This window comes from Gorilla gorilla, chromosome 2, assembly GCF_029281585.2.
Source record: "Gorilla gorilla gorilla isolate KB3781 chromosome 2, NHGRI_mGorGor1-v2.1_pri, whole genome shotgun sequence".
NCBI lineage: Eukaryota > Metazoa > Chordata > Mammalia > Primates > Hominidae > Gorilla > Gorilla gorilla.
In genome coordinates, this window is record NC_086017.1 from 115,340,471 (window position 1) to 115,366,471 (window position 26,001).

General features: G+C 34.5%; 1 pseudogene; it reads left to right on the forward strand.

Annotated features, from left to right (window-relative positions):
* Window positions 1-14,319: 14,319 nt before the first annotated feature.
* Window positions 14,320-18,684, forward strand: LOC101123712 (ezrin-like; annotated as a pseudogene).
* The last annotated feature ends 7,317 nt before the right edge of the window (window positions 18,685-26,001 follow it).

The following is a 26,001-nucleotide window of genomic DNA, read 5'->3' on the forward strand; positions in this document are numbered from 1 at the left end:
TTTGCAGACACATGATTGTCTATTTAGAATACCCCATTGTCTCAGCCGAAAATCACCTTAAGCTGATAAGTAACTTCAGCAAAGCCTCAGGATACAAAATCAATGTGCAAAACTCACAAGCATTTCTATACACCCATAATAGACAAACAGAGAACCAAATCATGAGTGAATTCCCATTCACAATTGCTACAAAGAAAATAAAATACCTAGGAATACAACTTACAAAGGATATGAAGGACCTCTTCAAGGAGAACTACAAACCACTGCTCAAGGAAATAAGAGAGGACATAAAAAAATGTAAAAACATTCCATGCTCATGGATAGTAAAAATCAATATTGTGAAAATGGCCATACTGCCCAAAGTAATTTATAGATTCAGTGCAAACCCCATCAAGCTACCATTGACTTTCTTCACAGAGTTAGAATAAAACTACTTTAAATTTCATATGGAACCAAAAAAGAGCTCATATAGCCAAGACAATCCTAAGTAAAAAAAACAAAGCTGGAGGCATCATGCTACCTGACTTCAAACTATACTACAAGGCTACAGTAACCAAAACAGCATGGTACTGGTACCAAAACAGATATATGGACCAACGGAACAGAACAGAGCCCTCAGAAATAAGGCCACACATCTACAACCATCTGATCTTTGACAAACCTGACAAAAACAAGCAATGGGGAAAGGATTCCCTATTTAATAAATTGTGTTGGGAATACTGGCTAGCCATATGCAGAAAACTGAAACTGGACCCCTTCCTTACCCCTTATACAAAAATTAACTCAAGATGAGTTAAAGACTTAAACATAAAACCTAAAACCATCAAAACCCTAGAAGAAAACCTAGGCAATACCATTCAGGACATAGGCATGGGCAAGGACTTTACGACTAAAACACCAAAAGCAATGGCAACAAAAGCCAGGATTGACAAATGGAATCTAATTAAACTAAAGAGCTTCTGCACAGCAAAAGAATCTATCATCAGAGTGAACAGGCAACCTATAGAATGGGAGAAAAATTTTGCAATCTATCCATCTGACAAAGGGTTAATATCCAGAATCTACAAGGAACTTAAACAAATTTACAAGAAAAAAACAAACAACCCCATCAAAAAGTGGGTGAAGCACATGAACACTTTTCAAAAGAAGACATTTATGCAGCCAACAAACATATGAAAAAAAACCTCTTCATCACTGGTCATTACAGAAATGTAAATCAAAACCACAATGAGACACTATCTCACGCCAGTTAGAATGGTGATTATTAGAAAGTCAGAAAACAACAGATGCTGGAGAGGATGTGCAGAAATAGAAGCACTTTTACATGGTTGGTGGGAGTGTAAATTAGTTCAAGCATTGTGGAAGACAGTGTGGTGATTCCTCAAGGATCCAGAACCAGAAATACCATTTGACCCAGAAATCCCATTACTAGGTATATACCCAAAGAATTACAAATCATTCTACTATAGAGACAAATGCACACTTATGTTTATTGCAGCACTATTCACAGAAGCAAAGACTTGGAACCAACCCAAATGCCCATCAATGATAGACTGGATTAAGAAAATGTGGCACATATACACATATATGGAATACTATACATCCATAAAAAAGGATGAATTCATGTCCTTTGCAGGGACATGAATGAAGCTGGAAACCATCATTCTGAGCAAACTAACAGAAGAACAGATAAGCAAATACCACATGTTCTCACTCATAAGTGGGAGTTGAACAATGAGAACACATGGACACAGGGAGGGGAACATCACACACCAGGGCCTGTTGGTGCGGTGGGGTCTAGAGGAGGAATAGCATTAGGAGAAATACCTAATGTAGATGATGGGTTGATGGGTGCAGCAAACCACTATGGCACGTGTAAACCTATGTAACAAACCTGCATGTTCTGCCCATGTATTCCAGAACTTAAAGTATATTTTTTAAAAAACCTGGAAAATATAGAAAAGTATCAATAAAAATTATTCTCCTCTTCCACCCTGAAATAACCAAAAAAAAAAAAGAATAAGAGTAGTACAAACTTCTCCAGGATTTTGCATTTAACATGGATTTGTATTAGAGAACCTAATGTGTGTTTGAATATTTTAATAAATGTAAAGAATTATTAACTCTGCTCTCTGTTTCCAACTAATTTACACACTATTTTATCATGAATTTATGTTTTGTTTATGCTACATAATGCATACTTATTTTTACAGGACCTTTCAATATTATATTTTAAAGAAGAAATGATGACAATGCTGTATAGCATGTAGCGGTGAATAGAATATTTAGATACAAGAAGACTTTCTGTATTACCTAAATAGACACCTCATAGATTACTTACGCAAAAAGAGACAACATTATTTATGTTCTATGGTAGTAAGGCATCACTGATACGGTGACTTAAAGAACTGAAAAATTTTACAGAAAATTCAGTGGACCACATCATAGACACTATTATATGAGAGTCACTTTACACAGGTTGATTAATTTAATGTGGTTAACCCTACTAGTTAACATAGTTTTTCTCACTTTAGTGGTAGGGGAAATATGGTTCATAGCCTAAGAACTTGATATATTAAATTGGTTGAGAATTGAGTGCAAGTCTTTTCCACTAAGGGGCCCTCCATTATCACTTACTATAGCTTAGTCCTTCTCCATCTTTGCTGTAGACACGCAAAAATATTTTTGTAAATCTTAAAGTCTTCAAACAACGTATGTTGGGACACATCTTGAAATGAATCTTATATGGGATAAATCTTATCTCTCATACAAAGTAAAATAATTAACTATTTTCATTTGTCTATGATGTGTATTGTAATAATTCCCAACCCCCCCGAAAAAAAAAAACCAAATTCAAAGAATGGAACAATGAGCACACATATGCACACTTTCAAAATTTATCAACATTTTGTTCCACCTATATGCAGAGGTATAATTTATATTAAAAATTTGCTGTTTTAAAATAAAAAAGTTGAATGAGTTTTGATAAATATGAATAGTAATGTAAGAGAACTAGTACCATCAGAACATAGAAGACTTCTGTCTTCTGGATTTTTGCCATCAGTTCCTTTTTAGTCCATTACTTTACCTCACCCCAGTCCTTGGCAAAAATGTATTTATTTTCTTTCCCTTTGGTTTTACCATTTCTAGAGTATCATGTAAATGAAATAAGACTATATTTAGTCTTTTACATCTGGCTTCCGTAACATACTGCTTTAGAGTTGCCATTTTGTTGCATACATCAGTAGTTCATTCCATTTAATTGTTCAGAAGTATCTTATTGTATGGATATACTAAAATTTCTTTACCCACTTCCAGATTGAGGGAAACTGGTTTTTTCTTAGTGTTTGGCTATTATGAATAAATCTGTTATTAATATTCGTTTACAGGTCTTTGTGTAGTCCTACATTTGCATTTATTTTGAGTAAAAACCTAGAAGTGACATCACAAGATCATATGATAATTGTTTATGTAACTTTACAATTAGGTACTCCAATTGCATTTCAGGTGTTCTACTCCCTCAAGAAACTTTCAAACTGTTTTCCATAGTGTCTGTATAATCTTGCATTTCTACCAGCAAGTATGAGTTTCATTTGATCTATGTAACCAAGACTTCAATCTATCAGTTTTTTTTCTTAAATTTTACCCATTCTGATGGATATACATGGGTATCACATCGTGGTTTTAATTTGCATTTCGCTGATGAGAAATGTTGAAATCTTTTCATGTGTTTATTATTGGTATATATTCTTCATTGACATACCACTTCAAATCTTGTCGGTATTTTGTATATGATTTTCTTACTATTATTGAGTCCTAAGAGCACTTTTTAATATTCTGGGCACAGCGCTACTGCCAATTTTCTTCAATTCTGTGGCTTGTGTTTACATTTTCTTAACGGTGTGTTTTGAAGAATGGAAGTTTCTAATTTGGTGACACCTGTAAACTGTAATAGAAAGTTTGATTTTATTTTGATCCTTTTGGACAGCTTTCATGCCCAACACATATCACTTTGCGTTGTGCCTCACTTCTATGAAAGCTGATAAGAAATTTCAGGTGCTCGGGTGGGTGCGGTGGCTCACAGCCTGGAATCTCAGCACTTTGGGAGGCCGAGGTGGGCAGATCACGAGGTCAGGAGATCGAGATCATCCTGGCTAACACGGTGAAACCCTGTCTCTATTAAAAACACAAAAAGTTAGCCAGGCGTGGTGGCGGGTGCCTGTAGTCCCAGCTACTCGGGAGGCTGAGGCAGGAGAATGGCCTGAACCCGGGAGGCGGAGCTTGCAGTGAGCCGAGATTGTGCCACTGCACTCCAGCCTGGGCGACAGAGCAAGACTCGGTTTCAAAAAGAAAAGAAAAGAAAAAAAAAAAGAAAAGAAAAGAAAAGATAAAAAAGAAATTTCAGGTGATCGACTCCCTTATTTGGTGTTGGCAGGAAGTTCAAATCAAGCAAGCCCCAGCTCATGCAGGAAAACCCTAGCTCCACTGCATAATCAGAATAAAACACCAAAGCCAATCACTTCTTGCTCTAGAAGTTTATGTTGATTTTCCCAGAAAGCCTCATTATGAGAGCTGAGGCGGGAAGATCGCTTGAGCTCAGGAATTTGAGATCAGCCTAGGTAAAATAGCAAGACCCCATCTCCAAATAATAATAATAACAATTAAGGAATTAGCCTTTTTCTGTCCTCTTGGTACACGTGTGGCATCATCAGTCTTAATATTTGTATCAGTTGTCTATTGATACTGTAACAAATTACCGAACACGTAAACTGACTTTAAAGAGCACAAAGTTATTGTCTTAAGTGTTCTGTGCTTTAGAAGTTTCACTGGACGAAAATTCATGTAGTGGCAAGATTAATGAACTTTATGGAGTCTGTGGGAAATAACTAATTGCTTTGCTTTTTCCAGCTTTGAGATATCACTTGTAATCCTAATACGATAGCTTCTTTCTGCAACTTCAAGCCCCCAGTATTGCATCTTCAAATGTCTTTCTGACTCTGGCCCCTCTCCTTCCATATTCTACTTTATTCTTATATCAAGTCCACACAAATAATCTGGATTATTTTCCCATTTTGAGGTCTGCTGCTTAGCGACCTTAATTCTATTTCCACCTTAATTTTCCTTTATTCTATAAATTAACATATCTGCAGGTTATTAATCCTCAGATTAGATATTCCTTTTTGCCTAGGTGTCCGTAGGGTTTTTAAACTGGCACAATAGTTCACACTTGGCTTTTAATAACTTGGTAAAAGTACAGGCTTTTTTTCTTTTTGCTTTGATGGTTTCTACCTCTTTTTATATTCTCTACCAAAGTTGAAACATTTTATGTGGCTCCATTTCTCCTCAGAGGTGTTTGGTACTCTCTGAAATTCAGTCCCTCTGGCCTCCCTGCAAGCTTAGGTCTCAGATAAGCTCAAAAGTATAATTTTGTAGATTATTCTGCTTTTTCTGGTTTTTAGTATATGGCATTTACTTACAGCCTTTTAAATTTTATTTTCTTTTATCTTTCTTTCTTTTTCTTTTTTTTTTTTTTTTGAGTGAGAGTCTTCCTCTGTAGCCCAGGCTGGAGTGCAATGGCGCAATCTCAGCTCACTGCAACCTCCGCCTCCCAGGTTCAAGCCATTCTCCTGCCTCAGCCTCTGGAGTATCTGGGACTACAGGCGCCCGCCACCACACCCTGCTATTTTTATTTATTTATTTATTTAGTTGTATTTTTACTAGAGATGGGGTTTCACCATGTTGGCCAGGCTAGTCTCAAACTCCTGATCTCAGGTGATCCACCCGTCTCAGCCTCCCAAAGTGCTGGAGTTACAGGTGTGAGCCACCATGCCAGCCTTTTAACATTTTAAGTCAAAATGCAACCTATTTACTGCTTAAAATTCCTTTCAATATTAACATTTGGATCCACATGCAGAATGAGCATGTAATTCAAAGTATTTATAGTTCTGTGACCTCACTCTATGACTAAAACTATGTTTTCTCCTCAAGTAATAATAGCACACATTTATTGAAAAATTAGAAGATCCATGAACAGTGGTAATTGTTTTACATGCATTATTCTCATGTAATCAGCAAATCAACCCTTTGAGGAAGTGGCCTTATGATCCCCATCTATATAAGAATATCCTGAAGTGCCTATAGGCACACAGCTAGATAGAATGTGGCAGAAAAAAAAAAAATCCAAGTTTTAAATTTCATACCTATACCCTTAATTATTAAGTAATAGAGTCCCCATTTAATAATCTATTCTTATGGACAAGTCACAAATGTCTGCCTCATTTTGTAAGTCATGATAAAGCCTAAAATCAAATTTCTGAAATGTGTAATCACACTAGATCTTTCAACAAAGGCGCCATAAATATGTGAATATAGTCTCAATCTTCAGTTATGAAAATAACCCTGGCTCATGTTTTTGTATTCCTCTTTTTAATGGGACCCCTGCCACAAGTTTCAAGTTTATGCCAGATGGTTGTAAATTGAAAAACGAATAAAAGGGGAAATAAAATATCCTTTTCCTTCTGCTCCCTGGCCACAGATATCCAATAAAAACAATAGACAGCAGATTAGTTTTGATAATTAATTGACTTTTACCAAAGAGTATGTTACCTTAAGAAAAAATCTGACAAAAAGTTTTATGTGACACTAGGGAATGAGTGTCCTTTTAACAAAGTAAGAGAAAAGGAACTTTAAACAAAGGTAGAACTTATAATATATATTTCTAGTAATAAAGAGCTCAAATTAGTGAAGTTCTAAGTCTCTCATGGTACTGGAAGTTGGCTGGAAGTGGTGATAGTGGAAGAGAAATTTTACTGAACCATAAAAATATGTCAAATAATTGAGCTCTCTTTTCAAACCATTCTTCAGTCTTGTCAGACTACTTTCTTTTATTATATTTAAGAATTCAACAGCCAAGAAGAACAATCTATTTCCAAAAAAGCCAGAGGAAAATGGAAGTGTCTTCATTCCTTTTGCAAATATTTTCCCTTGTTATAAGAAAAGAAAGCCCTTCTGACAGAAAAAGTGAAGAATGTGCTCGCTGAATTTCTTTTATTGTACAATCCCATCTCTCTTCCTTTGTCTACCTTGTCATGTTTCACAGTCATTTCTTCACCTTTTATCATCAAGCTTTTTTACCTTTTTCTGATCTTTCTCATTCTTCTTACCAGTCCCTTTTCTTCATCTCCCTTCACAAAATACATCAGATTTCATTTTCACACAGTATATACTTTCTTTTGTCTTCACTGTGACATTAATTCCTTACTTCTAAATGGGGTAATAGGAAATTGAATCACTACCAATTTCCTTCTGGTGTAAGTGGAATAGCAAAAAATCAATAACCGGGAATAGGTCAACCAAAGGTCTTGTAGAACCCCATTAATCAGTGAAATAACATCTAGTTATGTGTGTGTGTGTGCAGATGTACTTTTTCTCTATATGTTTTCATGTGTGTGTGCCTATGTGTGGTATAGATATGTTTGTGTATGTGTGCATATATGGTATTTGTGTGTACATGTTTCTGTGTGTGCTGTGAGTGTATGCTGGCAAAAATATACAATGTGTGGGTAACTCATGTCAGATCTTGCAAAAAATGTTAAGTCTTAAAGTTTTAAGTTTTAAGTCTTAAGTTTTAAGTAGGTTTGTGGTGAGTTCAGAAGCCATATTTGTCTTCATTTAAAGTCTGATGTGGAAAAAAGTCAAGAGAAATAGACTTGCAAAAGTAATTCCCTAAGAAAGGAAGTGAAAGGAAGTTATGCTGCTTGCATTTTATAATTAATAAAGTAATTGTACTAGTAAGGTAAATTAAAAATCCAAATATCTAGTGTTATTCATTGTATATAGAAAAAGGTAACATCCGCTCACAAAGGTAGATAATTTGTTTCAGAATCATTTTCTTCCACAGTGTGCTCACTGTGATACCAACAAGGCTTCTACAAATCCAGTCCAATTAATTCATTAATATAGTAACAGGGAAAAATCTCTAGTGATAATAATATCCTTATTGTATTGACTTAAGCGAAGTTCCACTGATATTTTCTGAAGGGTTAATATAATCAGGAGTCAAATACTTGCCTAGTAGATTCATCAGGTATACACAAGTAGCCATGGCTTCAGGGTAGCTCTTAAAAATATGTTTAGGGCTGGGCACGGTGGCTCACGCCTGTAATCCCAGCACTTTGGGAGGCCGAGGCGGGCGGATCACGAGGTCAGGAGATCGAGACCATCCTGGCTAACACGGTGAAACCCCGTCTCTATTAAAAATATAAAAAATTAGCTGGGCGTGGTGGTGGGCGCCTGTAGTCCCAGCTACTCGGGAGGCTGAGGCAGGAGAATGGTGTGAACCCGGGAGGCGGAGCTTGCAGTGAGCCGAGATGGCGCCACTGCACTCCAGCCTCGGCAACAGAGCGAGACTGTCTCAAAAAAGAAAAAAGTTTTAAATGCCATTTCTGTAGTATATTAACATGTAAGCAACAATACACTGAAAATGCCATTTTCTAGACTAATGCTGAAAAGATGAAAATGCCTATTCCAATAAATATTGCAATATAAATTAGTAAATAGTATTTTATTTGAAAACTGAAAGTAAATATCAAGAAAAATGTTGTTCTTAATACAAAATCCCTCATTACTGTTTCTAGTCTCCAGTCCTATTTTCAACATGCTTAGTGAACCATATGTTCCTTCTAAGAGATAGTTTCGTAAATTTGTCTTTCTCAGGAAAAGCAAGCATGAGAGGAGTCAGATGAACAGGTGATGGTGTTCTCTGTTATTATTCTTGGTAGAAATCATGAAGAGCCTAATGTAGTTGAACTAAGTAAGCCATATGGAAACAAAAAGAAGTCATATTCCTTATTGGATTCCACATAAATAAATTCTACATGTAAAAAAATCTACCATAGAATTGCAAATGATTCTCTCTGTAAAGGAATACTGATGGAAACATTCCAGAATAATACAAATAAGATAAAGAAGAACATATAAAACTGAAACTTAATGGTATAATAAGCTTCTTTTATCCTATTGCAACGATTTTTAGGTAAAACAAAATGCTAGAATTTATTTTTGCTTTTTTGAGGTTTACATCAACCTATCACAAATCAGTGAAACCAAGATGCTCAATCCGAAAATAAATTACACTGTGTTCTAACAACTATTTTTCCTAGATAACTTTGTACTAAATATAAGGCTGAAACAAACGTTGATATCAAATAATCCAGAAAGGTTTAAGAAAATCATTACTAAATTTTTAAAATAACCCGTGTTAGAAAGTTAACAGTATTACAGATTACAAAATAGATAGGAAAGTGAAAAAAACACATAGATTCCCTGTGTCTAAATTGCTGAAAATTTACCTGAATGTGACAAATTCCATAATTTTTAAATGTTAACCTTAAAGTATTGGAAAAACCTTTCATTTGTGCTGGTTATGAAAATCAGCTAAATGAAACAAAATCTTAGAATGAATAATGTTATAGTTCTATAAAATTCTCTCCACATAGAAAACCACTATCAATCAATGCGTGATCTAGGAAATTATTTGGGTCCCATCTTCAAAATATGGAAGTCCATCTTCTTCTCCTATTTTTTCTTCTTTATCATGTATCTTAGTGAATTTCAGCAAAATTGCACTTTAAATAGTTGCACTGAACACATCCTTGAGGGCAATGAATCTGGAACAAAACCATTAGGAGTCTTGAAATATGCAGTGGAGAGGAATAGTAATTCTAGAAATATTTTGAAGGATAGAATCTATGTGGTTTGGTCAACAATGGAATGTGAAAAGGTAATTTCAAGTGGCTTATTTCTCATTTCACTAGATTGAACAAAATTATAAAGGTGTTATACATTTATTTTAAAACAAAAATAATTTTAAAAATTAGATAAGCCACTCACCTGTGTTTGAGTGTGTGTGTGAGTGTGTGTGTGTGTGTGTGTGTATGTGTGTGTGATGAGATGTAACTCATGTTATGGGTAACATATTATAATACTCAGTCAACAAATTAATGTATAAGCTAATTTTTATAGTAATTATTTAATTATACTATCCAAACAAGTTTTATATATTTGACATTTTATGACAATGTATATATACCCCGTACATGCTTATTTATCATCAATTTTTCTCCTATAACATTATTTAAATAGGTATATATGTTGGTAAAATTGGGATGTAACATAAATTATTTAACCCTGCCACTATTTTTAGAAGTGTAAATTGTTTGCAGCCTTTTACTATTATAAGCAATGCTGCAGTATACAATAATTTATGATACATTTTCAGAAATGAAATTAAAGGGTATGTTTTGTAAAATTTGATAAATATTTCTAAACATTATAACCTTCTAAATAAATAAAATTCATATTAAAATTGTAATTTTTTTCTTAGAAAACAACCCTGAAATCTGCATGTGGCAAAGTGTTCTCTCTCTGGATTCAACTCTAATTATTAAAAATTTTATGTAGAGTTGTATTTAAAGATTTTTAAAGTAATTACCCGACAAGACAAAATTATTATCCATTATTCTAATACTTGAATCCCTGTTTAAATTTCTCCAATCTTGTACTCAGTCATTTTGTATGTGAGTCGATATATTGGTACAAATTATATTACCTCCCAGGCATGCCATTTGAGAATGGAAAATTCTCTCACCAAATTCTTCTTTGCATTGATATTATCCTTTGTCTGGTCTTTGTGTATTGCTTTAGGGGCAAGCAAAACAAGTTTAGTTTATCTTCTTTATAATATATAAACATATTTAATAGGGTTTTGTTTCCCCCTACTTTCCTCCTCCTCCTCTTCCTCCTCCTCCTCCTTCTTCTTCTTCTTTTCTTCTTTTTGTCAACTTTATATGACATGATTTGAACTTCTGCTGGAGACTAGCCACTTTTTCATTTACACCCTGCTTATTTTTTTATTGTGGTACCTAGACCTAAAAGGAATATTCCAGGTATCTTTTGAGTAATAAAGAATAAAATTAAGCTTATCATTGCTAATTGATTATCATGCAACATATATTTACATTCCATTTATTGGTATGAACATCTATTAAATCAAATTAAGATTTATTTCAACTAAAATTCTTCCCTTTACCATATTTAGAAGTCTATATATTTCTATTTTTATTCTGTGCCTATGTAGCTTCTCTGTATCTGTCAATATCCCCCACACGCCATTTTTCTGAATTAAAACGTCCGGGGAGTAGGGATACAAAAGTGATCATTCAATGCAGGATAGTCTAGCTTTTAAAATGTTATTTTTTTGGCCACTTTATGGGATATGAAACCATCTTTTTTTGTACTATTTCCCATAATTCGGAGAAAATGCTACATATCCAAATATTATGAATAAATATTAAATTATTTAATAGCTTAATCATATGACTTTTAATATAGCAACACATAATACATGTAAAATGAAAAATGTTATCTGTAAATACACCTGGACATTTTTACTCTTGTAGAAAATTGTTGCTTGACTATGTTTCATACTGCCTCATTTTCATTTTCAGATTTGAAATTTTTTTAGCTCATTTATTTATTCAATAAATATTTACCTCAGTAAACCAACTTTGTGACAGCAGTTTTCCAGGTACTGAGAATAAATCTGTAAATAAAACAATTCAATATTCCTATGCACATGGAGCGTACAAACTAGTAAGGAGAAACAGGCAATCAACAAACAATTTAAATCTATAGCCTGTCATATGGTGATAAAGATTATGGAAAAACTCTAGCAGGGAAGAACATTAAAGAGGGCAAAGGTCAGGGTACCATTGTCAATAGGATGCTCAAAGGAGACCTCACTAACAAAGTGCCATTAGTGTGCAAATCTGAAGGAGAGATAGAATAAATGCATCGGCCAGGCGTGGTGACTCACGCCTGTAATCCCAGCACTTTGGGAGGCCAAGGCAGGCGGATCACGAGATCAGGAGATCTAGACCATCCTAGCTAACACCTTGAAACCCCGTCTCTACTAAAAAAAAATACAAAAAAATTAGCTGGGCGTGGTGGCGGGTGCCTGTAGTCCCAGCTACGTGGGAGGCTGAGGCAGGAGAATGGCGTGAATCCGGGAGGCAGAGCTTGCAGTAAGCGGAGATGCGCCACTGCACTCCAGCCGGGGAGACAGAGCGAGACTCTGGCTCAAAATAATAATGATGATGATGATGATGATGAAAATAATAATAATAATAATAAATAAATAAATGAATCATGCAGAGATTTGTCTAAAGAGCACTTGAGATTTAGAAAAGGAGCCAGGCAGAATCCATGAGACAGGCACATGCCTGGCAAGGAAGCCAGTATGATTTGGGAGGGAATAGGATGTGAGGTTAGAGAAAAAAGAGAGGGCCAAAGAATGAAAATTCTTGTAGGTGACTTCTTGTAAATTCGTTGGCTTTTATTCTCACAAAGATGGGAAACTATGAGGAGTTTGAGAAGAATGAGAGTATTGGTCTTATATTTTTAAAGGATCACTCTGGCAGTGTTCATTTGAGAATAGACTCCAGTCGGCTAAGAGTAGAAGCTGACACAGTGACAAAGTCTGATGCTTTATTTTTGCAGCTTATATATGCTGGAATTTTATCTTGCCAAGTATTGCCTTATGTTGCTACTTATTTACAGCTGCATAAAATCCTTTTCTACAATGGCATCACATGATGTTCTGTGGTTTTCTTCTGTATTACAACGGATAAAAGAAACGACCCCCTTGAGGAAAGATAAATGACAAAGGTGAGTGGCAAGGTAATTACAGAAAGGTTCCCTCTATGTTTTATAAGCTTTAATTAAGTCCTACAATGTCCTCTAATGCACAAATACTGTTAAACCTATTTTGCAGAGGGTGAAAATGAGGCAAGCTGAAAAGTAACCAATCAAAAAAGTTCCAAGATCAGAATTGGTTTTTTCTATGAAAAATATGCTCATCCTTTTTTTACAGATGAAAAACTCGTTTCTATCTCCATCAGTTTTTCTTACTATTTTCTTGATGCTCTGTTTTTGGCTTACAGACTTTCTTTTCCAGGAGAGGATTAGGAAGTAGGGTCATGTGAGGAGCTGAATTGAGCTCTAATAGTCATAACATGGTAGGTGAACTGTTGGAGATTAATTGCTTACTGACACTGTCACTGCTGAGCACTCAGAATGTTTTAGCTTTACTGGTTTCATAAAACGTATAGTAAGAAAATTGTTTGGGCTATTGAAAAATTACTCATATAGCTGAAAGGAAGAGTAAGGATGTGAAGAAGCAAAGTTAGCGGCAAATCCCAGATATTTTAAGGTGTTTCATTGTGAGAGGCAGTTTAATATAAAAGACATGCAAAGAATACTGACTATTGATTCTTTCCAGATTTTGATTCATTTTATAAAACTATTTTGAGGAACATGTCTTTTATGTTGAGATCTGTTTTGTGCACATGGGAGATAAGAACGTAACCTAAGGTCATAGTTTAGAGCAGAAGCAAAGTCAGACACCTTGTATTTAAATGTAGCTTCTGCCACTCAATGTTTGTATTACCTTGTAAACACTACTAAACCTCTTTGTGTCTCATCTCTTCATCTATGAAATGGTAATAATTATAACATCTTACTGAGTTTTGTAAGACATAAATAGATAACATATATTCTTAGGACAAATATAATAAGAGCTCAATAAGTGTTATATGATTGGTATTATTGTCATATTCATATAGGCATGTCCCTGCCTCAAGAAGTTTGTATTCTATCCTGAACTATAAAAATAAGGCCTTTCAAAGAAAATGTGACGTATGTGATAAAGCAGTTAGTTCTACAGAAGTTCAGAGTAGGAAAGGATGAGGATGTGGTACAATGGCCAGAGAATGATGTAGAAGGCTTTAGTTGTGAGCCAAGCCTTGAAAAAAATGTATTAGAACTGTGGTTCCAACAGATACAGTTCAAGAAGAATGGCTACTCAGAGGACAGGAGGAACCTGTGTAAAATTGAAACAGCTATGGTGAGTTTTCATATTTTATAAGAGAGAGAGAAAATAAGATCCTATGTTAAGGTATGATTTGACTATGGAGAACACAAGAGGCCACATAGGTGACTTAGAACATTGGAAGCTTTTGAGATCTCACTTTATTTAAGAAGTGCTTACAAAATAAAATGGCAGCAGAGTCCAGGAGAGATGCCTAGTTGCAGTCTGAATGAGCTAGTATGGGGTTGAGTCAATAAAAACCTTCCAATTGTGAGCAGCTAAAACTACAACAAAGGCAATGGGGCGAAAAAAATTGTTTAAGTTTTCCTAAAAAATTACTAAAGTGTATAATGACTGATTAGATATAGAGGGAGACACCGAGGGAGACTGGGATGAGTGACAGTGGCTCCAAAAATTTAGATAAACTGGAAAATGTTGACAGAGACTGGGAAAATATCATGAGTCACTGGAAGAAGGGGGTGAGTTGGATGGGTTGGTCAGTTAAAATTTGGAAATGTTAAGATTACTATGACGGAGAGTCAAGTGGAAATTGCCATCCATTGGACTGGAGTTCAGGAAAAGTAAGATAGATATAAAAAATAATATGAAAAAGATATAGAGTTTCTATCACATATTCAAACTAAAATAGTCTCAGCATGTTTCCAGATAGATTTTTTTTATTATAACATTCAGAAAAGGATGGAAAAACCAGTTAAGTCTAATTATAACCTATGAACATAGGGGAAAAAAATTCATTGTCACATTAAGCAAGAATTCAAAAAATAACAAACACTTAACCAAAAGTTCTGCACTGTGAACCCACTTTTCTTCTTTCTCAACCTAACGTGTGTGTATAAACTAAATCAGGCAGCTGAATGGGAGGATCTTTTGAGCCCAGGAGTTCCAGGCTGCAGTGAGCTATAATCGCTATAATCACGTCACTGCACTCCAGCCTGGACAACAGACCAAGACCCGTCTCTTAAAAAACAAACAAACAAAAAAAGTATAGAACGTTTATTTTTAATTTAGCACCAACCATTCTTTCATCTCTTAAGAACCTAAATAGGAACAATTCTAAGAAGTAGCTGGGGCTGGAATAATAAATTGCATAAATCTATTTGGAGAATTAACATGGAAAATTACAGTGTCACAGTGATTATTTCCTTATATTTCATTAGTTGCGATCGCCACAGAGTATTTAAATAATTGAATTTGTTACTTTTAAAAATTATTTATTTATTTATTTATTTTAAGATGGAGCCTTGCCTTGTCACCTAGGCTTGAGTGCAATGGTGCAATCTTCGCTCACTGCAACCTCCACCTCCCAGGTTCAAGCGATTCTCCTGTCTCAGCCTCCCAACTAGCTGGGATTACCGGCGCCAGTCACCATGAGCAGCTAATTTTTGTATTTTTAGTAGCGGCGGGGTTTCACCCTGTTGGCCAGGCTGGTCTCGAACTCCTGACCTCAGATGATCCACCCGCCTTGGCTTCCCAAAGTGCTGGGATTACAGGCATGAGCCCCCACGCCTGGCCGAATTTGTTATATTTTAAGAAAGTAGTTCTGCCCTATGGGGCTTTGAAGCAGAGGTGCAGGTGAATGGAGGAGATACAGTGCTTTACACTGAATGGATCCAGCCAGCTATGGTTTCCAAGCTCTTGAGCCTGCTCTTTACAGTTTCCTTTAAAAATGGTTATATTTGCTCTGGGAAGGTAATGCCAATAATCAAGTTTGTTAGATGTGTACATAATTAAAGTTAATAGTCCTTGATAGGTGTCTTGAGGGCCCTTCAATGAGGAAAGGACATGAGATTTCAAGGCATGGGCTTCATAAAATCTCTTTTGGTTACTCAGATACATTCTGTAGTTTCTTTTTGTTTCAGAGTGAATTTGAGGATACTCAGACAATTAGAACATTACTGTGAATACATCCCTAAATTTATTGTTTATTATCATGTAATATACCTTATTAAAATCTCCTTGCAAATTTTCAAATTATTTCTAATGCATATAGAAAATATGGCAGATTTTTAAACATTTAAATTGCCACCAAATTAAGAATGTTAAATTCAGTATTGAGAAATAATATGAATTAAAACATGTAAAATTTAAAAACTGTTTCAGACATATTCTGAAGTATTGAAATTTTCCTAAATGTTATGTGAATCCCATTTTTACAGTTAAGAATGCAGGAATTCTATTTTATGCTGATAAAAATCGATTGGAGTTCTCATACAAAGGTGGTCCCTCCCTTCACAAATTTGTTTGGGAAATTTCAAACACCATTCTGTGAGGAAGCCAGGAAGTATTAACTTCAAACTTTTCAGCCCCATCCCACACACATATCTTCACATGAAGAAACCAAAGCACACAGTTACAGCAGATGTCACATAGCTAACAGTTGTGACCCTGGGATGTAAAATGTGACTTTTATTAAAGGCTGTTTACATATGCCCTTTGATTTTGTCACCATTTGGAATTTTTTACTGGTTAACTTTTTCCAAAGTGGCAGGCTCTTGCTATGGGTTTATTGTCAACTCTCTCCATGATTCTCCATCCACCTCTTTACTCCCTTCTCTCCTCACTCCTGTACATTTTTATTGATTAACTATATAGAGAATTCAGCTATCTCTTTGTGTTTTCATCATCTTCTGTATATCAGAGTTTAAGCTCACATTCAGTAGTACTTACAAATTTATTTCCAGTTATAAAATGATTTCCTGCCTATGATGAATTCTAGCATTATGTATTAAAATAGCAATTCATATTTTTCTTTTCCCTACAAAATATTTAAGTATAACATCATTCACATTACTTTATTAGGATTCTGGCTAAATACATTGCTTTATATTAGTGCAGTACAGCTCTGGACAAACTGTTTTTCATCTTTTTAGTATCCTGGAATTTGGGGGAACATGGTTGCTCACAAAATGAGTCTGGTCTTTTGTTTTCTAGATGTCCAATATGCTCAAAAGGCATTGAAATCATTTAAAGTAATATTTAAGCCCATTTATACTGACATTGCTTTAATGAATATGAGAATTCTTTGCATTTCAGCTGAATATCCTCACAGTTTTAATCTACAAATTCTAAGACCCGTATAGTATTAAAATTTTCCCATGTGATGAAGCAAGAAAAATAGCTATAAGTGGGAATTATAAAATGCAAGTATGTGGTACTGTCTTGGTCCATTTGTGTTGCTGTAAATGAATACTTGAGGCTGGGTAATTTATAAAGAAAATATATTTATTCGACTCACAGTCCTGCAGGCTGTAAAAGAAGAATGGCACTAACGTCTGCTTCCAGTGAGGGCTTCAGGCTGCTCTCACTCATGCTGGAAGGCCAAGAGGAACCAGCATGTGCAGAGATCACATGATAAAAGCAGAGAGACGGAGAGAAAAGTGCTAGACTCTTAAACAACCAGCTCTCACAGGAGCTAGCTGAGCAAAAATTCACTCAACACTCTACCTCCCAGAAAAGATATTAATCTATTCATGAGGGATCCACTCCTATAACCCGAACACCTCCTACTAGGCCCCACTCCCAACACCGGGGATCAAATTTCGACATGAGGCTTGGAAAGTCAAATGTGCAAACCATAGCAGATACTTACACAAATCTAAAATTTACTTGTATGAAAGAAGTTTTATATTTTTAGCTCAAAAAATGAATATATAGATTTTTTTCAATGGATAGTAGTAATTGACTTTCTACACTGAGATGAAAAAGGAACAAAGTTTGTTATAGCAGAATATTTCAAAGTAAATAGCACAGAAATACATGTGATTGTCTCCAGATGCTAAGTAGGAAGTACTTTTGATCAAGAAATGAAAAACCAGGTGGCAAAAAACAACCTACAAGGGATTATGAGAAACCAGACCAATATAAGAAATTGAGAAAAATCTGGATCTATATTTAATATTTCGTATATTTGTTTTTAAATTAATGAATAATATTTCCACATTTTATGGGGTACATGAAATATTTTGTTAATTGCATAGAATGTGTAATAATCGTCAGGATATTTAGGTTATCTATCACCTCAAGTGTTTATTATTTCTGTGTTGAGAACATTTCAAGTTCGCTCTCCTAGCTCTTTGGAAATAAAGCATTATTATTAACTATAGCCACCGTACTCTGATATCAAACATCATAACTTATTTCTTCTATTTAACTATATGTTTGTACCCATAAACTAAGGAGGAGCTGGAGAGACAGGTGGTGGATCAGTGAAGAGCCAGGAGCAGCTGGCTGCGGAGCTTGAGGAGTACACAACCAAGATCGCACTCCTGGAAGAGGCACTGAGGCGCAAGGAGGATGAAGTTGAAGAGTGGCAGCACAGAGCCAGAGAAGCCCAGGATGACCTGGTGAAGACCAAGGAGGAGCTGCACCTGGTGATTATGGCACCCCCGCCCCCACTGCCCCTCGTATAGAAGCCGGTGAGCTACCATGTCCAAGACAGTTTGCAGGACGAGGGCTCTGAGCCCACGGGCTACAGAGCGGAGCTGTCTAGCGAGGGCATCCGGGATAACCGCAATGAGGAGAAATACATCACCGAAGCGGAGAAGAACGAGCGCGTGCAGCGGCCCCTGCTGACGCTGAGCGGCGAGCTGTCCCAGGCCCGAGATGAGAATAAGAGGACTCATAATTACATCATCCACAATGAGAACATGGGGCAAGGTGGGGACAAGTACAAGACGCTGCGGCAGATCCGGCAGGGCAACACCAAGCAGCGCATCGACCAGTTCGGGGCCATGTAATGGCCAGGCCAGGACCGAGGGCAGAGAGATGCTCTGCAGAGGGCGCTGCCGCCCTCACCTCCAGCCTCCTCACGCTTGTCTCTTTAGTGCTCCAAGTCTAGGAACCTCCTCATCAGACCTCAGTTCCTTTAAAAAGCAGTTACCCATGAGAAACGTCCTGGTCTGAGAACCAATGGAGACGCCCCGGTTTGTTTTCCCTGATTGTATCATGGTGCCAAGCAGGCCAGATTCTGGCGATTATCTCGAATCACCTCCTGTGTTGTGCTGGGACCCGGACTGTTTGAAATAAGGAAAATGCCTGTAAAGTCTGAGTAACAAACTTCATGCTGGCCAGTGTGATACGAGATTCAGTATCATTAAAGGAAACCATGCCATGGCTTACACCTGTGCTATACTTTTTCTGTATTTGAAATGAGCTCAAATTGATTGATTTCTTGTTTTTAATTTATATGAAGGATCCATCTTTGTATATTTACGTGCTTTTAGGGGTAAAAAGTTTGGAAATTGAGTCTGAAGCACTCTTGCACACACACAATGATTCTCTCCTTCCGTCACTCCACGCAGCTGGCAGAGATCGCAGTGGTCACCAGCGTGAGCGGCGTACGAGGACACTCGGATAAATTTGAAGAAAAAAAAATTTATTTTGTTTTTTGCTTAACAGTTAGAAGAATACATTGTTGGACTCATACACCTAATTAATGATCAGTTATATAGGATTATATACAAGTGATAATATGGATTTGTAACATTAGTTTTAAAAAGGGAAAATTTTGTTCCGTATATTTTGTTACCTTTACAAAATAAAAGAATTACATATTAAAAACCAAAAAAAGAAAAAGATATCAAAATGACAGAAGTTTTTACCTATCTATAACAAACTTGAACGTAAACAATTTAAATTCCACAATTAAAAATTATGGACTGGCTGAATGGATTAAGCAAAAAAACAAGACCTAATTACAAGCTGCCCTCAAAACCTCATTTCATCTGTAAAGATACACATAGACTAAAAGTGGAGGAATGTAAAAAAAAATGCACAAAAATGGAAATGAAAAGCATCTGAGAATAGCTATACTTAGATATAACAAAATTTAAGCCTAAAAATAAAAAAAAAGACAAAAATAGTCATTATATAGATAGAAGAGTCAATTCAGCAAGATAATTTAATAATGGTAAATATATATGCACTTAAAACTAGAACACCCAGGTATATAAGCATGTATTATTAAAGCTAAAGAGATAAATTGTTTCTAATACAATAATAGTTGTGGACTACAACATCCTGTGTTTAGCATTGGACAGACAATGTAAACAGAAAATCAACAAAGAAATATTGGACCTAATCTAAACTGTAGGCCAAATGGACCTAACATATATTAACACATTTCATCCAACAGCTGCAGAATACACATTCTTCTCAAAAGCACATGGAACATTCTCCAGGATAGATCATATATTAGGCCACGAAACAAGTCTCAACAATTTTTTAAAATAGAAATTACATGAAATATATTATCAGACTACATAGACTAGAACTAGAAATCATAGCTAGACAAATTTTAGAAACCGTACAAATACATGGAAATTAAACAATATGCTCCTGAATGACAAAGGGTCAATGAAGAAATTAAGAAATAAATTTTATCAAGCATGGTGATGTGCACCTGTAACCCCAGCTATTCTGGAGGCTGAGGCAGGAGAATCACTTAAACCAAGGTAGCAGAGGTTGCAGTGAGCTGAGACTGCGCCACTGCACTCCAGCTTGGGTGAAGGAGCAAGACTCCATCTCAAAAAAAAAAAAAAAAAGAAAGAAATTTTTAAAATTCTTGAAGAAAATGAAAAGGAAAAGGAAACACAATATAACCAAACCCATAATATAAAGCAAAAGTAGTGCTGAGAGGGAATTTTATAGCAATAATGGCCTATGTTAAAAATTAGAAAGATTTCAATTAAATAATCTAACAATGCACCTCAAGGAACGATAAAAGCAAGAATAATCCAACCCAAAGTTTAGGAGATAAAAAGAAATATAAAAAATTAGAGCAGAACTAAGTGAAGTGGAGACTATAAAATAGTACAAAGAATCAATAAAATAAATTATTTTTTGAAAAGGACAAAATTGACAAATTACTATTAAAATTACAAAGAAAAAAGAGAAAAGACTCAAATGAATGAAATTAGAAATTTAAAAAAGGAGACATCATTACTGATCCTACAGAAATAAAAAGGATTACTGGAATCTATTATGGATAATCATATGTTAACAAATTCAAAAACCTAGAGCAAATGGAAAAACTCCTAGACACATATAGCCTACCAGGATTGAACCAGGAAGAAACATAAAATTGAACAGACTAATAATGAGTAACAAGATGGAATCAGTAATAAAAAATATTTCAACAGAGAAAAGCCCAGGACTGAGTAGCTTTAATGCTGAATCCTCCCAAAATTTTAAAGAACTAACACCAATTTTGCTTAAACCTTTCCAGAAAATTGAGTAGGAGGGAATTCTGTATAACTTATTTACCTTGCCAGTAGTATCCTGATACCAAAACCAGGTAGGGACACAACAAAAACAGAAAACTACAGGCCAATATTTCTGACAAACATAGATGCAAAAATCCTCAATGAAATGCTAGGAAACTAAGTCCAACAACATGCCAAAAATTTAATGCCTCATGGTGAACTGTGGTTTATCCCAGGGATGCAAGAATGGTTTTAACATATGCAAATCAAGAAATGTGTACATCATATGAACAGAATGAAGGACAAAAGCCATAGGTTTATCTCAATAGATGTAAAAAAGAAAAAAAGCACTTGAGAAAATTCAATGTGCCTTTATGATAAAAACTCTCAACAAATTAGTCCTATTTTTAGTTTTTTGAGAAATCTCCATGTTGTTTTTCATAATATCTGTACTAATTTATATTCCCACTAACAGTGTATAAGAGTTCCCTTTTCTTCACATCCTTGCCAGCATTTGTAATTTTTTGTCTTTTTGATAATAGCCATTTTAAGGGGTGAGAATGATATCTCATTGTGGTTTTGATTTCCATTTCCCTAATGATTAATGACGTTGAGCATTTTTTATATACCTGTTGGCCACTTGTTTTTCGTTTTTTGAGAAAACTATTTCTCTTTTTTTAATGTGCATATGTTGGTATTAAACACATAATTACCACATGAGATTATGACTAATTTGACAGTTTCCCCATTCACCTGCATAATCCCATTCTCAATTCTTTCAGATAACACAAGTTAATAAGTTAGTGGGTATCCTTCCTTAATTTACCCCCATGTTCATATTATCTAGATAGGATGTAGATACAGACTTATTATACACAGGTATATTGTAATAGGTTTTGTCATAATTGCTCTTTTCAAACCAGAGTTATATTTTACACACGGTTTTGCATTTTGCTTTTCTTTATAAGATTTTGCAAACTCTGACCTACACCCACGCCCAGTCTGTTTACTTGTTGAGTTCTAATTCATTCTTGTTAATAGTTATATATTATTCCATGGTGGATATGTAATATACAATGTATTTAATTACTTCTCATCACTAATCATCCATTTTATTTCAGTTATTTTGCCATAATAGGCAAAAATCCTTGAATATATAACCGTTTCAACTGGGGCATTTATTTCTAAAGGATAGGTTTCCACAAGTGAGATTTTTTGTGTTAAAGAAATAAGCATTGTTTTTTTCTTAAAAAATTTTGCAAGAATACCTTCAAAAGAAGTATAAAATTGTAGTTTCTATTAAGGGTATATGATAGTGCATTTTCCCCTACATTATTAACTACATTCATTTTAAACTTTTTTTCTAAACTAGAAGATATAAAGAAATATCTCATTAATTTCAATTCCATTTTTTTAAATTCTAGTGACTTTATGCATCTATTTATGTTTCTTAACCAGTTGCTCCTCTGTGATTTTCCCATCTTTTCATTGGCTTGTATATCTATGTACAGATTATAGATTATCACTTTTATTATAAATATAGCACGTTTATTTGATATTGTCATTGCACCTTTTTAAATATCTAGTCTTTTTACTCACTATGTATGGTGTGTTTTGCCACACAAAGGTTTTTCATGTCTACATGGTAAAATGTTCATTTTTCTTTTATGAATTTTGTGCAGTTAGCATTTCCTACCGTGGAATATACCTCACTGATTTTTGCTTCCTGTTTTGATGTATCTGGAACTGATTTTGTAACTGGTTTAAATGCTGCTCCAATTTTATTATATTTCAAATGGATAACCTATATTATTTTATTTCTAAATAAACTATTCTTTTGCCATATGTTAGAAACTACATTTCCTATATATTAGAATCTCATTTTAGGGGATCTATTTCTGGATTGTATAGTCAGTTCCACAGGTCACTAGCTTTATAGATCTGTGTTCTGGTAGCTGAAAAGAACACTAACCATTCATCATTCTATTTCTTCACATATTTCTTTACTATTTGCCAGCATCTATCCTTCCATATAACTTTAAAGAGAAATGAATGCTGTTTTTAAAAGAGGGAATTTTAATTAGAATTGTTTTAAATTTATACAGTGTATTCAAATTTAGTTGAATCACTATAGCAATACTATTTTCTCATACGAGAAAATGGTAAACCTAGGATGTGCTTTTCACTTGTTAGATTAGTTCTCCATCAGTTAGTAGAACTTCTGGCTATATTTATATTGGTCCTTGGTCAATACTAAATTTAATCTTTAAAGGTTACAAATTTTTTACCATCTTAAAAATATTATTTGCCATTTTTATTTTTTAGTATTCAATTTAGTTTAAGGTTATTATTTTTCTATGTTTAGCTTGTGTGAACCTGCTTTACTAAATTTTTTGATTGATTCAGTCTAGTTGGGCTTCTTTTTCTAACTAGAACCTCCTCTTTGTTTTTCTACATTAAACGGCTTTACAGTTGATTCCATGTAGCTATTTTTAAATGGCTATCCAGTTAAATAACTAACATTTATTAAAAAGTCCAACTTTTCTACTTATTTCTAATGCCTGCCTTGATTTTATATATTACATTTCTAAAATGACTTGGATTTCTTTGTAGGCATCCTGTCTTGTTGCATTGGTTTGTCTCTTCTTCTAGTAAAACTACACTATTTTAATTTAAAAAAAAAACTTCATATATAATTGTGTTAGGACTAACTCTCCCACATTGTACTTTTTTCAGTAATTTTTATCAAGATCATGTTTAATTTGTAAATTAACTTAGAGGAAATTGACACATTAACAGTGTTTAATACTTCTATCCGTGAATATTTGTTCAATTCTACTTTAATGTCTTTCTAAAGTGTTTTACATATTGCTTAGATGGGTCATACACATTCTTAGGTTTATGACTCTCTCTCTCATATATATATATATATGGCTTATATATATGGCTTTATAGGCTATAAAAATGAAGTCTTATTTATTTTGTCTTTTGTTAGTTATAAATGTACATGTATAGCTATAATATATAGTTACATATAGTTTTATACATTTAGTTAGCATTATATAATACACAAAATTCATTGTCTTACTTTATATATTAATTTTATATCCTGCTATTTGCCTAAGTTATTTTACTTTTACTTTAAGTAGTTTTTAAAAAAATTCTTTGTTGTATGTTTACACAATTATGTTAAACCGAAAAAATAATGGTTATACTTCCTTTCTAATCCTTGTTCCTCAAATACATTTCTCATGCTTATTTTGATTGCCTTTTATCCCTAACATATATTATTATATAGTTGTGGCAATAGTGGACATCTTTAACTTGTTTCTGACTACAGCAGGAAATAAACCTGTCTTTAGTCCAAGTACATTGATGACTTTCATTGTATATTTTTGATATTTAAGAAATACATTGCTGGGTATGGTAGCACATCTTTAATCCCAACACTAGGAGGCTGAGGTGGGAGGATCACTTGAGCACAGGAGTTTGAGGCTGCAGCATTGAACCATGTTAGTGCCACTGCCATACAGCCTAGGTGACAGAGTGAGACCCTTTCTCAAAAAAAAAAAAAAAATTATTAAATCCAATATTTTAGGGTTTTTAAAAAAAAATTGATGTTGAATTTTCTTCAGTGCTTTTTCAACATCTCTAAACATATTTACATTTTTCTCCTTAGATAAATTAATACAACTCACATTGACAAATTTCTCTGTCAAGTCAGAATTGTTTTTCTGAATGAATTTCATAGGCTCATGATGAATTGTTTTAAAAAGTATATATTTATTTATTAATAGTTTGAGATTGTTCGATGATATTCACGAGATAGTTTGTTAAAAACATTTATTAAATATTTGCCTTAACTTTATACTTGATTCACAAAAAATAATTTACTGTATTTTCTACTTTTTATGCTCTGCATTTTTTAAGAACATTTAGTCTAGTTGAGCTTCTTTAAAAGTTTGGTCAAATTTAACTCTGCCAAGGCCTAATGCTTTGTTTTATAGAAACTTATGTAAAACTCTACTTTCATGACAATTTTCTGTTTTGAGTTTCTATCCTTCGTGGGTCACTTTGGCAAAATTATATTTTCCTAGAAAACCTTACATTTCATCTAAGTTTTCAACTGTGTTTGCTTAGCAATGTGCAATGGATACTCCTATTAGTTTTTCAAAATTTAATCCACTTTAAGGGTTATTTCTTCCTTTCCTTTTTTATTTCTAGATATCTGTTTTTTCTCTACTTTCTCTTTAATTAGGTTGAAATAGTTTGTCTTTTCGGTTGATGTCTGTGAACCATATTTAATTATATATTAGTTTTGCATGTTTATTTGTTTTCTAATGCAATAATCTTTTTTTACTTTATGAATTCTTTACTTTGACTACACCACTACACCACTTCCAAGAGAAGAACCACTTTTCTTTCTTTTTAAAAATATTTTATTAATTTCTCATTTTGTTGCTGTCATGGGGCAGATAATCATAGAGACATACTGCTAGTAACTCACAATGCAAATTTAAGGTAGGGTTTATTGGGGGGAAGCAAACCAGCAGAGAAGTAGCAGACCACACACAGTTCTGTGAACCTGTCATTTCACAGTATAGGCTGAGCATAACTGTGCTGAATGCACTTGGAACAAGGTTCCAGCTGCCTGGACATCTAATTGAGAGGCCTCCAAGGTCAACTATGAGCTCCACTCCAACAAAATGTTTGTGGAGTTTCCTAAAAGGGATTGGGGAATACTTAGTTTCTCTAAGTAACAAAGAACCAGTAAAAGAATCTCCAGGCCCAGAAGTGATGTTAGTGATTCTGCGAGTCAAGAGCCAAAGTCTTCATATTAAGACCCCAGGG